General features: G+C 39.5%; 1 long non-coding RNA gene across 1 annotated transcript; it reads right to left on the bottom strand.

The window, feature by feature from the left end:
- Nucleotides 1-2,576: 2,576 nt before the first annotated feature.
- LOC142163615 (uncharacterized) lies at nt 2,577-4,236 on the bottom strand. Its single transcript, XR_012694561.1, has 3 exons — nt 4,135-4,236; nt 3,737-3,803; nt 2,577-2,805 (listed from the first exon to the last, which is right to left on the bottom strand). It is a non-coding gene; the product is annotated as an uncharacterized LOC142163615 (long non-coding RNA).
- Between the last annotated feature and the right edge of the window lie 2,101 nt (nt 4,237-6,337).

The raw sequence follows: 6,337 nt of genomic DNA, 5'->3' as shown, positions 1-6,337 counted from the left end.
ACCTAGCCTGTATATGAGAACTCCCAGTCTCCAACTCCATATGGCACACAAATCATCATACCTGATTCCAGTTTCCACCGTGCGAATACATGCACACCTTTGATACCCAATCATTCCACGACAGATACTCAAAATTTCCCTGTGCTACCAAGCAAACCCGAATACCACCAGTGGACCCACCAAGAACAAGCCGCAATACTACTGAAATATTATCAGTTTAATCACATTACCTTTTTCTGAGACATATACTCTCATCAAATCACTTTCAATTAGCAATACTATTTCCTTAATCATCTGAAAATCATTCACCCTAATCATCTGAAGCTCATTTCTCTAATCACCTAAAGCTGCCCGTACCGACTAAGAATGTTATGAATTTCCATTCAGAACTGAACTGTAACCTTACACACGCAAATCTCAACCCTTCACAACATATCGCATATACCATACCATCCTAAGGTAACATGAGGACTTCACATCCTTTCCGAACCATGAACGTTTACGTACTCAACTAGTCAAGAACTTCCATTGATCCCATCTAGAAGAAAAATCATTTCACATCCCATGCTCTGCATGACATACATAGGTCTTGTTCAAATTCTTACAATACCGATACGACGGATGAGATTTGTATAAATTCATAACACCGCCGAATCAATAATTCATTGGGTCTATACTTCTGGCAAGAACTATCACCTCATTCTGAACCAAACAATGGTCTTAACCCCTTAATTTACTTCATATACTTAGATTGCACTGATCTCGAATTCAATGATCTCGTCTCACCCATTACGAACTGCTCAGGCAATAAGCCACCCCAGACATAATCAAAAGCCACATATGATGCCCCAATATGCCAACAGGCTACCAATTCGAACCAAAAAAAGAAAACGAACTCTGGAAGGAATTATCAATCCCACGCACTAATACGGACTTTCCTTAGAAAATAGGAAGCATGGCATACAAAATAGCATATAGAAAACTATACTCAACATCACACTGTTGCAAACTTCATACTTGGTTTACATCTTTAATCAATCAAGTGATCACATGCCACACTTATATAATCTTCCCATGGGACACACTCCCACAACTTACCACAACAATATCTGGAGCGTACATCCAAACCACCGGTCGCACTAACGCTAAAGAGCGATCAAGAATTATTAACCAGGATGCAAAACCCTTTTTACAAAACACCGATCTTATGTGACGCTGAAGACAATACCAACTTACCGTAAACATCGAAACTTATCTCCTACTCATCCGAGCTCATGACATCTTGTCAAAAATTTCCTTCACCCGTGCCATTCTCGGCCCAATTTCCACAACCAGAACTGATTCACCAGTATGCATCAAATCGGAACAAACATAGTACATAACCGCACAATCCGCTAACTAATAGCAAGCTCCCCAACTTGGCTCGAAGCCATAGATCACAACATACTATACTCATAACGCATATACTCCATTATTGCCTCAATACCATAGTGAGATTAAACTCGATCCTTCATAAGATTGTGGAAACACAAATCATTTAGAATTTTTAACTCTACTGCAAATCTCGCATTCACTCACACAACAGTTAAGCCCACTCTCTAGGCGATCCAATTTAGATTTCAACACATTTTATTCACTTGCAATTGAGGTCTTCTAATAGATAACATAAGGATAACACAACTTTAGAACACCCCGCAGGAGATGACCTACCTGTTTTGCCCCCAACTAACATTTCTGCATACCTTCCACCGCCATAAGCATTACGTAGTCACTTGATCTTCTTGAGTCTGTACTCATACCGCAACATGAAATTTACTTCACTCCCAACTAGGAGACATGAAAAGATTCTTCACACGCCCATAACTCGGGCTATAACTTGAATCACGATGGACTTCAAGCATCTATTAGTTCTTCCATCATTTAGCAGACCCTTCTCGTCGCTTCCAAATCATATAGATACGCCTCGCAGTACTAACATACTCATCACATAGCCACAACCATCATTTCCACTAACAGGGCCACTACCGAACATATAAGTTCAAAAACACGTTTTCACACAATCAGCACCTCGGCGCTCCCGCCATAGGAAAAGATCCAACCTCAAGTCCTCCATACTGGCCCACCATAAACTCATAGAGATAACACCTCGCCCCTCGATCGGGGAATCACAAGCCATCGAGGCACATCTGATACTGAGCGCCCATGCGCGCATACGAACGTGTGGAAGGAATTTCAAAAGTTTCTTTTCAAGATGAATCAAGGACGCACGATAAGAATTCAAGAATATGAAGTTTCCCTAAAGGTTTTGCAGCCTCTTGAGGATAAATACAGACGTCTTCATACCGATTCGCGAGACTCAACTAAACCGGCTCATGACTCGCGAGACCAATTAACCTAGGCTCTAATACCAACTTGTCACGACCCCAGCCCTGGTCATGATGGCGCCCAACACAGTGCTAGGCAGCCCGACCATTCAACAACATTAACCCAAATTCTTATTCAGATTATAGATAAATATCACAGAGAATTTACTAAGTCATTACATTCAAGTGTATAATTAATAATAAAATCTGTGGAAGTTCAATTAAAATACCACACCATAGCCCAATAAAATCAGGTGTCACGAATATGAGCCTCTAATACAAAATATCCACCTATTACAAGTCTGTCTAGGAAAAATGCAGAATAAAAGATAGAGATAGAGGGGAGAGATCAAGGCTGCGAATGCCATGCAGCTACCTCAATACTCCCGGATACTGCTGTTCAGCTAAACAAATCCTCACTCAGCCTGTGGTGTACCTGGATCTGCACGCAAGGTGCAGGGAGTAATGTGAGTACTCCGACTCAGTGAGTAATAAACATAAATAAAGGCTGAGAATAAGAAATCATGGAAAAATACAAAGTAAACTATAACTGGCAGTTTAGAACAACAAATAGTGAAGCAACAAGTCAATTAAGTCAGAGTACCAAATACTGAGACAGGTATAACAGAAAAAAATAAATGCATTAGTGCAATGCAATGCATATGATGGTACACTCTAGTACCCACTACGGCTTGCAGCCCGAGCCATCCATTTATTTATCGTCGACGGCGCTCACTGGGGGTGTGTACAGACTCCGGAGGGGCTCCTACAGCCCAAGCGCAATATCAAGCCATCTTGTGGCATCAAATCTAGGCCCTCGGCCTCATATCAATCTCAGTATAATCAACCAGGCTCTCGGCCTCAATATCAATGTACTCAACCAGGCTCTCGGCCTCAATATCAATGTAATACTACTGCGGCGCGCAGCCCGATCCATGCTCAGTTCAGAAACCATCATAAGCCCCTTGGGCATTTGTAAAACAGTGGTTCTCAGCCCGAAATATCATTTAGAAATATCATTTAATTTTTTAAATCTTAGAAAGATGGCTGAGTTTGCAAAACAGTATTTAAAACCTTGGACTGAGGTCAAATGATATGCAAAATATGCGAAAGCAGTGATATCAATCCCTGAAGGATTCAAATAATTGGCAAGAAGCCCAAATGTAACAATTAAATCTAAGTAAGGATGATTCTCAATTTAGTTCAAGTAGAAAACACGGTACAAACATCTCTCGGGACGGACCAAGTCACAATCCCCAATGGTGCTCTACCCCACGCCCGTTATCTGGCGTGCAAGTCACCTCATTATAGCGTTACGATGTGAAATTCCGGGGTTTCAAACCCTCAGGACATCATTTACATCAATTACTCACCTCAAGACGGTCAAAGTCTAGCTCGCTATGCCCTTGCCTCTCAAATTACCCTCCTCGTGCAACGAATCTGCCCAAAATTACAAAGAATATGTCGCATTATGCTAAAGAGACAATACCCAATCAAAAGCAATCGAAAAAAATCAAAATTCACGAATTTGACAAAACCCGAGCCCCGGGCCCACGTCTCAAAAAATCAGAAAATTAACATCACCAGATTCCTTGTCTCTCCACGAGTCTATACATACAAAGAACTCCCAAATCCGAGTTCAAATGACCCATCAAATCCTAATTGTTTGGTTTCAAAATTCAAGCCCTAGTTCTTGATTTGTAGACTTATATTTCATGAATCTCTAGGTGGAATTCACAATAAAAACGAGTTCTAAGTCCAAGAAACTTACCTCAAGTCGTTCCCCCTTGAATCCCTCTTTAATCTCCACCAAGAAGCTCTCAAAATGATCAACCATGGAGGAAAAATGACCCAAAATCGCGGATGAAGTGTTTTATAAACTTACTGCCCAGAATTTTTTCGGAAGTACTGTTCACGCGTGCGGTTACTGTTCATGCGCGTGGTCACTGTTCACCCGCGCGGTTACTGTTCACGCAGCTAAAAAAAATACAGCAGCAGTCAAAGAAATTGCAACACTTTTCTTTTTACTAAAATGACTCTAACTCCATCATACGAACTCGGAATTTGATGATTCTTGTTCCTATGAGTCACAAATAATGATACGAACATAGTCCTTCAATCGAAACTCAATTTGGAGCTCGTTTGCTCAGTGCGATATCCATTTCGCTCGTTAAACAATTAACTCATGTTTCGTGTCAAAAACCCAATCGCGACTTGATGAAATTAGACCAAACTTTCCAGATCACTCCTATAATTCATTATTTAAATTCTGGAAATCTCGAAATAAAATTTTGATCTCTAGAACTAAAAATGGACCTTTGGATCATTACATGCTTGTGCTCAAACGACAAAAATCTTCCAAAAACTCTTCCAAAACTTATCCGAGCCTCATGGAACCCCGACCAAACATGCCAACATAATTTATAACATTATTCAAACATCTTCTAATCATCAAAACACCTCAAACAACATCAAATTACCCAAAACGCATTGAATTCAAGCCTAATTTTCTAAAAACTTCCGAAATACACTTTCGATCAAAAACCCGACCAAACCACGTCCGAATGATCTGAAATTTTGGACACATATCCCAAATCATCTAACAAAGCTACAGCAACTCTCGGAATTCCATTCCGACTCTCGGATCAAAATCTCACCTATCAACCGGAATTCGCCAAAATACTAACTTCGCCAATTCAAGCCTAATTCTACACCGGACCTCCAAAATTACTTCCGATCACACTCCTAAGTTACAAATCATCCCTCGAAGCTAACCGAATCATCAAGATTCAAATCCGATCCCTCTAACATATAAGTCAATGTCCGGTTGACTTTTCCAAAATAAACCTTCCTTAAAGAGACTAAGTGTCTCATTTCCTACTAAAACCAATCCAAATCAACTCGTTCACACCCAACACTGATAATGAAGCATAAAGAAATAGAAAATGGAAAAAACGGGGCGGTAACTCATGAGACGACGGGTCGGGTCGTCACAGCATCAGAGGACATGTTCCATTTACATGTTCTATCTAGCTTATGTTTAACCTTAGTCAAGTCCTCCTTTAAAGTTCTTACATGTTCATCCCTTTTATATAACTCATTTTTCACCTTTCTTAAATCTTCTTCTAGTGTGAGTTGTATGTCACTAGCTATTTCTTTACTTGTTCCTAACTTCAATTTCAAATCTAAGTTCTAAAATAGTTGTGTCAAGTGCGTGAACCTATTTATTTAAAATAGTATTTTCATTTTCAGTTTTATAAGACCTAAGTTTCATGTTTTTGCACTTTGCTTTCAAAATAACACACTTCTTTGATAATTGTTCCTTTTTATTGTTCACATCTTCAAACTCATTAGTTAACTCCAACAATAATTCAGATAATCTTTCTTTAGACAGAAACTTAATCTTACCATTTAATTTAAGGACACTTACCTCAGGTTCTTCATCATATTCTCCAATAACCATTAAAACTCGTTCATCATCATCTGAGCTCTCATCTAAGAGATTTTCCCAAGCAGCAACCACTACTTTGGTTGATCCTTTGTTGCTTTTCATGGGATGAACCTATTCTTTCTTTATGTTCCTACGTTCAGCTCTTTTCTTTTTCATTCAATCTCCCACAAGGGACAGTTCTTAATCATGTGATCATCTACATTTATAGCATCCACCACTTGCCTGCTTCTCTGGAGCTTTGGCCTTACTGTAACTTCCACTTCTTGAAGAACTTTTTCTCTCCTTAGGTATTTCTTGACATCTTGACATCTAGGTACATCCATCTTCATGGTTAGCCTCCTAAGTTTATAATCTTTGAGATTTCCAATCAACTCATCCAAAGGAAGTGTAGCAATATTTTTTGATTCATGATTCGCAGTGATCTTGTTTTTCCATGTGACTGGTAAAACCCTAGTTAGGATCTTCTCAATCCTTTCTTCTTCAGATATATTCCTTCCAAGAGACTTTAATTTATCTGTCAAGG

Source organism: Nicotiana tabacum, chromosome 8 (assembly GCF_000715075.1).
Source record: "Nicotiana tabacum cultivar K326 chromosome 8, ASM71507v2, whole genome shotgun sequence".
Classification (NCBI taxonomy): Eukaryota; Viridiplantae; Streptophyta; class Magnoliopsida; order Solanales; family Solanaceae; genus Nicotiana; species Nicotiana tabacum.
Note: the sequence above shows the minus strand (reverse complement) of the source record. Positions and strands in the feature narration are given on the sequence as shown.